General features: G+C 41.4%; 1 protein-coding gene across 1 annotated transcript in view; it reads left to right on the top strand.

The window, feature by feature from the left end:
• Nucleotides 1-2,140: 2,140 nt before the first annotated feature.
• Nucleotides 2,141-11,867, top strand: part of LOC139754824 (synaptic vesicle 2-related protein) — a 133,733-nt gene continuing 124,006 nt past the window's right edge. The window contains exon 1 of the mRNA XM_071672689.1: nucleotides 2,141-2,268. The gene's annotated coding sequence lies outside the window, so the exon portion shown is untranslated. The remainder of the gene's footprint in view (nucleotides 2,269-11,867) is intronic.

The following is an 11,867-nucleotide window of genomic DNA, read 5'->3' as shown; positions in this document are numbered from 1 at the left end:
TACACACGTCCACACACGCAAATATACATACCTACACAGCTTTCCATGGTTTACCCCAGACGCTTCACATGCCTTGATTCACTCCACTGACAGCACGTCAACCCCTGTATACCACATCGCTCCAATTCACTCTATTCCTTGCCCTCCTTTCACCCTCCTGCATGTTCAGGCCCCGATCACACAAAATCTTTTTCACTCCATCTTTCCACCTCCAATTTGGTCTCCCTCTTCTCCTCGTTCCCTCCACCTCCGACACATATATCCTCTTGGTCAATCTTTCCTCACTCATTCTCTCCATGTGCCCAAACCATTTCAAAACACCCTCTTCTGCTCTCTCAACCACGCTCTTTTTATTTCCACACATCTCTCTTACCCTTACGTTACTCACTCGATCAAACCACCTCACACCACACATTGTCCTCAAACATCTCATTTCCAGCACATCCATCCTCCTGCGCACAACTCTATCCATAGCCCACGCCTCGCAACCATACAACATTGTTGGAACCACTATTCCTTCAAACATACCCATTTTTGCTTTCCGAGATAATGTTCTCGACTTCCACACATTTTTCAAGGCTCCCAAAATTTTCGCCCCCTCCCCCACCCTATGATCCACTTCCGCTTCCATGGTTCCATCCGCTGACAGATCCACTCCCAGATATCTAAAACACTTCACTTCCTCCAGTTTTTCTCCATTCAAACTCACCTCCCAATATATATATATATATATATATATATATATATATATATATATATATATATATATATATATATATATATATATATATATATATATATATATATATATAGTAACGTATCCCAACTTCTTAAACCCTTAAAAATGAATAACATGTGTTTGTTACCCCTAAAAAGTTTATCATTTTCTACAATCACTAACTTCTACCATTCTCTATGTCTATCATTTCAAGGCAAACGTCCACAGTCGATCTTTGTTGTATTTTGTATATACGTGAGTTTAAGCTTATTTTGGTAAGATCCATGTACACTGTAGATTTATTTACGTATATTTTACTGAAAATAGGACATGAATATATAGCCTTGTGTATGTGTAAAGATTAGCTTTGTAATTGTAGAGCTAAACAAAAGAAATTCTAACACCAGTAATGCCGTTGATACTTGCATTCACTGTTATTGAGTATAATGATTAGCCCAGATATATGACTGCAAATCTGAAAATGATATTTTCCCACTGCCAAATGAAGGACACGTGCACATGAGATGATACAATGCACCATACCTAACCTAACCTAACCCTTTTTAATCATAGTAATTAAGCATGTCGATGGCATGTAAATAAAACTTATGTAAATGTACAAGTCGATATATATAGAGTAACATATCCCAACTTCTTAAACCCTTAAAAATACATAACGTGTTTTGTTATCCCTAAAAAAGTTTACCATTTTCTACAATGACCAATTTCTACCATTTTCTATGATTATCATTTTAAGCCAAATGTCCATAGTGGATCTTTGTTGTATTTTATATACACGTTAGTTTAAGCTTATTTTAGCAAGATCCATGTACTCTGTAGATCTATTTACATATATTTTACTGAAAATAGGACATAAATATATAGCCGTGTGTATGTGTAAAGATTAGCTTTGTAATTGTAGAGCTAAACAAAAGAAATTCTAACACCAGTAATGGCTTTGATAGTTGCATTCACTGTTATTGAGTATAATGATTAGCCTAGATATATGACTGCAAATCTGAAAATGATATTTTCCCACTGCCAAATGAAGGACACATGCACATGAGATGATACAATGCATCATATGATGCGCTGGAAATCAAATGAATTCTCTTATAGCCTACTCATCTATGGAATTTTGCAAATTCTAAGAGAGTATTTATGCGATTTCTCTTGTCTATAGAAAAAGATGACTCAAACCTACGAGTTCCGCTATGAGCCATGATTTGAACGTCGCTCGTGTTGTTAAAAGGTGTAGACGACGCCTAAAGCAATACCTTTGCTAGTCCTGCCATCTATGAATATACTACTTAACTAAAGTGATTCCAATGATTATTCTCCTATTGCTGCTATATGTCGCCATTGTAGTCACGCGAAGAGTTTGATGAGTTACGCTTCTTTCTCAGCCTTAATCTCATTTATAAACAGTGAGTGAGTGTGATAGACTGACTGGCTTGATAAACACTCTTGTGTCACTTCCAAATTCTGTTTTCAGCCCCATCGGAAGTCTGAGAGGCTTACCTACTTGTGTATAAGGATTTAAGGATAAGGTAAGTACCACTGAACATCTTTCGCGCTGGGAATTTAACTATTTGGTCTCGCGAGAGCGACAACTCAGGGACCAGCCATACCCAGCTGGGTGTGATTGGTATACCCTACTACAAGGAGAAAAATAACTCTGATCGGTTTAGTCTGTTTTGAGGCTGTGGTTATCAATATATATATATATATATATATATATATATATATATATATATATATATATATATATATATATATATATATATATATATATATATATGTAGGTTTGCGGCAGGGGTGTGTGATGTCTCCATGGTTGTTTAATTTGTTTATGGATGGGGTTGTTAGGGAGGTAAATGCAAGAGTTTTGGAAAGAGGGGCAAGTATGAAGTCTGTTGGGGATGAGAGAGCTTGGGAAGTGAGTCAGTTGTTGTTCGCTGATGATACAGCGCTGGTGGCTGATTCATGTGAGAAACTGCAGAAGCTGGTGACTGAGTTTGGTAAAGTGTGTGGAAGAAGAAAGTTAAGAGTAAATGTGAATAAGAGCAAGGTTATTAGGTACAGTAGGGGTGAGGGTCAAGTCAATTGGGAGGTGAGTTTGAATGGAGAAAAACTGGAGGAAGTGAAGTGTTTTAGATATCTGGGAGTGGATCTGGCAGCGGATGGAACCATGGAAGCGGAAGTGGATCATAGGGTGGGGGAGGGGGCGAAAATTCTGGGGGCCTTGAAGAATGTGTGGAAGTCGAGAACATTATCTCGGAAAGCAAAAATGGGTATGTTTGAAGGAATAGTGGTTCCAACAATGTTGTATGGTTGCGAGGCGTGGGCTATGGATAGAGTTGTGCGCAGGAGGATGGATGTGCTGGAAATGAGATGTTTGAGGACAATGTGTGGTGTGAGGTGGTTTGATCGAGTGAGTAACGTAAGGGTAAGAGAGATGTGTGGAAATAAAAAGAGCGTGGTTGAGAGAGCAGAAGAGGGTGTTTTGAAGTGGTTTGGGCACATGGAGAGGATGAGTGAGGAAAGATTGACCAAGAGGATATATGTGTCGGAGGTGGAGGGAGCAAGGAGAAGAGGGAGACCAAATTGGAGGTGGAAAGATGGAGTGAAAAAGATTTTGTGTGATCGGGGCCTGAACATGCAGGAGGGTGAAAGGAGGGAAAGGAATAGAGTGAATTGGAGCGATGTGGTGTACCGGGGTTGACGTGCTGTCAGTGGATTGAATCAAGGCATGTGAAGCGTCTGGGGTAAACCATGGAAAGCTGTGTAAGTATGTATATTTGCGTGTGTGGACGTATGTATATACATGTGTATGGGGGTGGGTTGGGCCATTTCTTTCGTCTGTTTCCTTGCGCTACCTCGCAAACGCGGGAGACAGCGACAAAGTATAAAAAAAAAAATATATATATATATATATATATATATATATATATATATATATATATATATATATATATATAGGCGTGAATGACATTAATAATGTCAAAATTGCTCCGTGGAAAGTGAAATATCTCTTGGTGAATTACCAGGGAGGATGAGGGTAAAGGAAATTGTGGACGAAGGTCTAAAGATTTTGAGCATTGACGATTGTATTGAAGAGGACTGATGTGGGTGTAACCTAACCTGAGCAAACCTAATCTAACCTAACCTAACCTAATCTAACCTAACCTAACCATGTAACGTATGTTTTTCAGCAAGTTTGGCAGACTGAATTAAGACAGTAATTCATAAGAGGGTTTCTGAGTTGGCCTTCCAATGTTACGTGGGCCGTGGGGTAGCAGCTTTGGCCGAGCGGGCTAGGCGGGCTTGGTGGCCTGGATACCCAGGGTGACGTCACGAGTGGGCGGAGTTTGCAGATGCCAGTTGTCGGGCCGTTAACTCCGGAGCTGAGCTGCGGGGCTGTTTTGCAGATCTGAGGTGAAATAGTAATTCATAAGAGAGGGTTGTTGTGCTGGCCATTCAAGGTGACGCCACGAGTGGGCGGAGTCAGGCCGTGACGGTCCTTAGTATTGTTTCAGAGCACCGCCTACCGATGACGTCACCAGGAGACGACACAGCAACCCATTCTTATGATTTATTGGCGTCTGTTTGTATGCGTACTACAAATCGCTTTGTCTTATGTAGTGACGTAAATAAATTATTGTGCGTGAAAGAAAATGAAAAAAAACGATGTTTTCCAATTTCTTATGTAATGCTCTCCATATTGATATTTGTTCTTTTCTTTCCGCTTATGATGTTCATCGTTTATATAGGATGATGAGGTACGTCTATGCAGAATAAATGTATTATGTGAAAAGGAAAAGCTCACCGTTCGCCGTTTCCTACGAACAGACGAGAAGAGCGGCCTTTAGTATTAAGTAACCTTCAATACATATCAAAATACATTTAACTTATTGGTAGAGTTCGTATTTCTAACACATTGTCTGGATATGAAAAAGAAACGAAAGTGAAAATCTATACTAAATGATAAACTAAATTCCTGGCCGAATATTGGTTGGAACTAAATGATAAGATAGCACGCTGGCCTTCCTAAGTGGTCATGAGTGGGCGGAGTCAGGCTATTGTTAATGTTTCAGAGCGCCGCCCACCAGTGACGTCACCCAGGAGACAGTGTAGCAACCTTCTTTTATGATTTACTGTTCCACTCAGAGCCGCCAAAAGCCCATGTCGTCGTCGGTTTGTGTAAGGTTAAACAATATGATGTGACGTATTGCGCATTAAAGATGATAAAAAACTATTTGTCATCATATTCTTTCCACTTCTGTATGTAAGGCGCTCCGTGATGATGTTAAATATATGCTTTTCTCCAATTGTGATGTTCATCATTCATACAAGATGATGAGTACGTCTTTTATGTTAGATGTAATATAAACAAGGAAAAGCTCGCCATTCACCGTTTCCTGCGAACAGATGAGAAGAGCGACCTTTAGTAGTAGTAGTAGTAGTAGGTAACCTTCATTAATATCAAAATAGGTGTAACTTGTTACTAGAATTCGTATTTTAAGAATATTGTATACATATGAAAGAGAAACGAAATTGAAAAGTTTACAAAATCATAAACTAAATTCCTGGGGCTGTGGCTTGGAACAGTAAATCATAAGAGAGTAGCTGCGCTGGCCTTCCAAAGTGACGTCATGAGTGGGCGGAGTCAGGCTGTTGTTAATGTTTCAGAGCGCCGCCCACCAGTGACGTCACCCAGAAGACATTGTAGCAACCCTCTCTTATGATTTCCTGTACCAACTCAGATCTGCCAAAAGCTCACCAGGAAATTATTTAGCTTATGTTGTTGTGTGTGTTTGTGTGGAGTAAAATACAATATACTATGACGTAGAGAATCTACTGCACATTAAAGACAATAAAAACCTTATGTCATCATATATACTCTCCACTTTCTTATGTAAGCAAGGCGATCCATGTTGGTGTTCCTGTTCATATAGAGAGGGAGGGACTCATGAAGTACGCCATCTATGTAGTAGATAGGTTTACTTCCTGCTTGACGAAGGTGCAAATATATATTCAAATATGCATTAGAAACCTAAGAATAGCGTTCCTAGTAAAAATATATTATGAGGCTCTGAACGGGAACCATATGATAATGAAAGGCTTGATTGAATTATGTCGTCAAGAGTCTAACTAACATTTCTATACCCTCCCAAATTCGATTATTGCTGTGATCTGGTTAATATAGAAATTTACAGAACAAACCTGGACAGTATCATTAATAATGGAAAGAAGGAAAGAAAACAGCAGAATAAGGAGGAGGATTGGTGCAAAAGCTTTTCCATGCCTTATATTCCTTCAATTTGATTTCTAGAATAGTATTAAGAAGACATATATCATGATTGAAATGAGACATAGAAATACAGATAACTGGTGATGCTCATTGTGCACTACAAGACCTAAGGCAAGTGTTTCCATTCTTCATGCCATATGAGAGAAAACGATAAGAAAATGAAGGGGCTGACTACACTCTTAAGAACTCGATCCAAACTTGAAATGGTCATTTCTAAGAATATTCTATAGTGAAACATAAAAGCGCAAACATAATAGTTAGTATTTCTTGTAATCGGGTTGATAAAACTCTAGCAACGAAACCTAGTTAAGTAAATAAATTCAGTACCGGGTCGATGAATATAAAATTCTAGGTATAGCATATGCCAATGTTTTCCAAGCAAACAGACGACGACAATATCATAAGCTAATACATGCCTGGGCCTTGGGGCTGAGACGAGCGCTTGTGGTGTTGTCTCGGGGTTGAAACAGAAATAAGAGGGTAGCTACACTGGCCTTCCAAAGTGACGTCACGAGTGGGCGGAGTCTGCATCGCCGTGTCATTGGACCAACGAACGAACGCACGCACGCACGAACGAACGAAAGCACACGTGTGTTTTTGGAACGGCCAAGATGGATGTCAAGGTTTGTCTGACTCAAGAGGGATGTCAAGGTTTGTCTGACTCAAGAGGGATGTCAAGGTTTGTCTGACTCAAGATGGATGTCAAGGTTTGTCTGACTCAAGATGGATGTCAAGGTTTGTCTGAGCCAAGATGGATGTCAAGGTTTGTCTGACTCAAGATGAATGTCAAGGTTTGTCTGACTCAAGATGGATGTCAAGGTTTGTCTGACTCACGAGGGATGTCAAGGTTTGTCTGACTCACGAGGGATGTCAAGGTTTGTCTGACTCAAGATGGATGACAAGGTTTGTCTGACTCAAGATAAATGTCAAGGTTTGTCTGACTCAAGATGGATGTCAAGGTTTGTCTGACTCAAGATCGATGTCAAGGTTTGTCTGACTCAAGATGGATGTCAAGGTTTGTCTGACTCAAGATGGATGTCAAGGTTTGTCTGACTCACGAGGGATGTCAAGGTTTGTCTGACTCACGAGGGATGTCAAGGTTTGTCTGACTCAAGATGGATGTCAACGTTTGTCTGACTCAAGATGGATGTCAAGGTTTGTCTGACTCAAGATGGATGTCAAGGTTTGTCTGACTCAAGAGGGATGTCAAGGTTTGTCTGACTCAAGATGGATGTCAAGGTTTGTCTGACTCAAGAGGGATGTCAAGGTTTGTCTGACTCAAGAGGGATGTCAAGGTTTGTCTGACTCAAGAGGGATGTCAAGGTTTGTCTGACTCAAGATGGATGTCAAGGTTTGTCTGACTCAAGATGGATGTCAAGGTTTGTCTGAGCCAAGATGGATGTCAAGGTTTGTCTGACTCAAGAGGGATGTCAAGGTTTGTCTGACTCAAGATGGATGTCAAGGTTTGTCTGACTCAAGAGGGATGTCAAGGTTTGTCTGACTCAAGATGGATGTCAACGTTTGTCTGACTCAAGAGGGATGTCAAGGTTTGTCTGACTCAAGATGGATGTCAAGGTTTGTCTGACTCAAGATAAATGTCAAGGTTTGTCTGACTCAAGATGGATGTCAAGGTTTGTCTGACTCAAGATGGATGTCAAGGTTTGTCTGACTCAAGATGGATGTCAAGGTTTGTCTGACTCATGATGGATGTCAAGGTTTGTCTGACTCCAGATAAATGTCAAGGTTTGTCTGATTCAAGAGGGATGTCAAGGTTTCTCTGACTCAGGATGGATGTCAAGGTTTGTCTGACTCAAGATGGATGTCAAGGTTTGTCTGACTCAAGATGGATGTCAAGGTTTGTCTGAGCCAAGGTGGATGTCAAGGTTTGTCTGACTCAAGATGGATGTCAAGGTTTGTCTGACTAAAGATGGATGTCAAGGTTTGTCTGACTCAAGATGGATGTCAAGGTTTGTCTGACTCATGATGGATGTCAAGGTTTGTCTGACCCAAGATGGATGTCAAGGTTTGTCTGACTCTAGATGGATGTCACAGTTTGTGTGACTCACGAGGGCTTCAAGGTTTGTCTGACTCAAGATAGATGTCAAGGTTTGTCTGACTCAAGATGGATGTCAAGGTTTGTCTGACTCAAGATGGATGTCAAGGTTTGTCTGACTCAAGATGGATGTCAAGGTTTGTCTTACTCAAGATGGATGTCAAGGTTTGTCTGACTCAAGATGGATGTCAAGGTTTGTCTGACTCAAGATGGATGTCAAGGTTTGTCTGACTCACGAGGGATGTCAAGGTTTGTCTGACTCACGAGGGATGTCAAGGTTTGTCTGACTCAAGATGGATGTCAACGTTTGTCTGACTCAAGATGGATGTCAAGGTTTGTCTGACTCAAGAGGGATGTCAAGGTTTGTCTGACTCAAGAGGGATGTCAAGGTTTGTCTGACTCAAGAGGGATGTCAAGGTTTGTCTGACTCAAGATGGATGTCAAGGTTTGTCTGACTCAAGAGGATGTCAAGGTTTGTCTGACTCAAGAGGGATGTCAAGGTTTGTCTGACTCAAGAGGGATGTCAAGGTTTGTCTGACTCAAGATGGATGTCAAGGTTTGTCTGAGCCAAGATGGATGTCAAGGTTTGTCTGACTCAAGAGGGATGTCAAGGTTTGTCTGACTCAAGATGGATGTCAAGGTTTGTCTGACTCAAGAGGGATGTCAAGGTTTGTCTGACTCAAGATGGATGTCAACGTTTGTCTGACTCAAGAGGGATGTCAAGGTTTGTCTGACTCAAGATGGATGTCAAGGTTTGTCTGACTCAAGATAAATGTCAAGGTTTGTCTGACTCAAGATGGATGTCAAGGTTTGTCTGACTCAAGATGGATGTCAAGGTTTGTCTAACTCAAGATGGATGTCAAGGTTTGTCTGACTCATGATGGATGTCAAGGTTTGTCTGACTCAAGATAAATGTCAAGGTTTGTCTGATTCAAGAGGGATGTCAAGGTTTGTCTGACTCAGGATGGATGTCAAGGTTTGTCTGACTCAAGATGGATGTCAAGGTTTGTCTGACTCAAGATGGATGTCAAGGTTTGTCTGAGCCAAGGTGGATGTCAAGGTTTGTCTGACTCAAGATGGATGTCAAGGTTTGTCTGACTAAAAATGGATGTCAAGGTTTGTCTGACTCAAGATGGATGTCAAGGTTTGTCTGACTCATGATGGATGTCAAGGTTTGTCTGACCCAAGATGGATGTCAAGGTTTGTCTGACTCAAGATGGATGTCACAGTTTGTGTGACTCACGAGGGCTTCAAGGTTTGTCTGACTCAAGATAGATGTCAAGGTTTGTCTGACTCAAGATGGATGTCAACGTTTGTCTGACTCACGAGGGATGTCAAGGTTTGTCTGACTCAAGATGGATGTCAAGGTATGTCTGAGCCCAGATGGATGTCAAGGTTTGTCTGACTCAAGATGGATGTCAAGGTTTGTCTGACTCAAGATGGATGTCAAGGTTTGTCTTACTCAAGATGGATGTCAAGGTTTGTCTGACTCAAGATGGATGTCAAGGTTTGTCTGACTCAAGATGGATGTCAAGGTTTGTCTGACTCAAGATGGATGTCAAGGTTTGTCTGACTCAAGATAGATGTCAGGGTTTGTCTGACTCAAGATGGATGTCAAGGTTTGTCTGACTCAAGATGGATGTCAAGGTTTGTCTGACTCAAGATGGATGTCAAGGTTTGTCTGACTCAAGATGGATGTCAAGGTTTGTCTGACTCAAGATGGATGTCAAGGTTTGTCTGAGCCAAGATGGATGTCAAGGTTTGTCTGAGCCAAGGTGGATGTCAAGGTTTGTCTGACTCAAGATGGATGTCAAGGTTTGTCTGACTCAAGATGGATCAATGTTTGTCTTACTCAAGGTGGATGTCAAGGTTTGTTTGACTCAAGATGGATGTCAAGGTTTGTCTGAGCCAAGATGGATGTCAAGGTTTGTCTGACTCAAGATGGATGTCAGGGTTTGTCTGGCTCAAGATAGATGTCAAGGTTTGTCTGACTCAAGAGGGATGTCAACGTTTGTCTGACTCAAGAGTGATGTCAAGGTTTGTCTGACTCAAGATGGATGTCAAGGTTTGTCTGAGCCGAGATGGACGTCAAGGTTTGTCTGACTCAAGATGGATGTCAAGGTTTGTCTGACTCAAGATGGATGTCAAGGTTTGTCTGACTCAAGATGGATGTCAAGGTTTGTCTGACTCAAGATGGATGTCAAGGTTTGTCTGACTCAAGATGGATGTCAAGGTTTGTCTGAGCCAAGTTGGATGTCAAGGTTTGTCTGACTCAAGATGGATGTCAAGGCTTGTCTGAGCCAAGATAGATGTCAAGGTTTGTCTGACTCAAGATGGATGTCAAGATTTGTCTGACTCAAGATGGATTTCAAGGTTTGTCTGACTCAAGATGGATGTCAAGGTTTGTCTGAGCCAAGATAGATGTCAAGGTTTGTCTGACTCAAGATGGATGTCAAGATTTGTCTGACTCAAGATGGATTTCAAGGTTTGTCTGACTCAAAATGGATGTCAAGGTTTGTCTGACTCAAGATGGATGTCAAGGTTTGTCTGAGCCAAGATGGATGTCAAGGTTTGTCTGAGCCAAGATGGATGTCAAGGTTTGTCTGAGCCAAGGTGGATGTCAAGGTTTGTCTGACTCAAGATGGATGTCAAGGTTTGTCTGAGCCAAGATGGATGTCAAGGTTTGTCTGAGCCAAGGTGGATGTCAAGGTTTGTCTGACTCAAGATGGATGTCAAGGTTTGTTTGAGCCAAGATGGATGTCAAGGTTTGTCTGACTCAAGATGGATGTCAAGGTTTGTCTGACTCAAGATGGATGTCAAGGTTTGTCTGAGCCAAGGTGGATGTCAAGATTTGTCTGACTCAAGATTGATGTTAAGGTTTGTCTGAGCCAAGATGGATGTCAAGGTTTGTCTGACTCAAGATGGATGTCAAGGTTTGTCTGACTCATGATGGATGTCAAGGTTTGTCTGACTCAAGATGGATGTCAAGGTTTGTCTGACTCAAGATGGATGTCAAGGTTTGTATGAGCCAAGATGGATGTCAAGGTTTATCTGAGCCAAGATGGATGTCAAGGTTTGTCTGACTCAAGATGGATGTCAAGGTTTGTCTGACTCAAGATGGGTGTCAAGGTGTGTCTGACTCAAGATGGATGTCAAGGTTTGTCTGAGCCAAGATGGATGTCAAGGTTTGTCTGACTCAAGATGGATGTCAAGGTTTGTCTGAGCCAAGATGGATGTCAAGGTTTGTCTGACTCATGATGGATGTCAAGGTTTGTCTGAATCAAGATGGATGTCAAGGTTTGTATGAGCCAAGATGGATGTCAAGGTTTGTCTGAGCCAAGATGGATGTCAAGGTTTGTGTGACTCAAGATGGATGTCAAGGTTTGTCTGACTCAAGATGGATGTCAAGGTTTGTCTGACTCAAGATGGATGTCAAGGTTTGTCTGAGCCAAGATGGATGTCAAGGTTTGTCTGACTCAAGATGGATGTCAAGGTTTGTATGAGCCAAGATGGATGTCAAGGTTTGTCTGACTCAAGATGGATGTCAAGGTTTGTCTGACTCAAGATGGATGTCAAGGTTTGTCTGAGCCAAGATGGATGTCAAGGTTTGTCTGAGCCAAGATGGATGTCAAGGTTTGTCTGAGCCAAGATGGATGTCAAGGTTTGTCTGAGCCAAGATGGATGTCAAGGTTTGTCTGACTCAAGATGGATGTCAAGGTTTGTCTGACTCAAGATGGATGTCAAGGTTTGTCTGAGCCAAGATGGATGTCAAGGTTTGTCTG

The sequence above is a fragment of the Panulirus ornatus genome, chromosome 17 (genome assembly GCF_036320965.1).
Source record: "Panulirus ornatus isolate Po-2019 chromosome 17, ASM3632096v1, whole genome shotgun sequence".
In the NCBI taxonomy this organism is placed as follows: Eukaryota; Metazoa; Arthropoda; class Malacostraca; order Decapoda; family Palinuridae; genus Panulirus; species Panulirus ornatus.
This window is presented reverse-complemented; position numbering and strand designations above follow the sequence as displayed.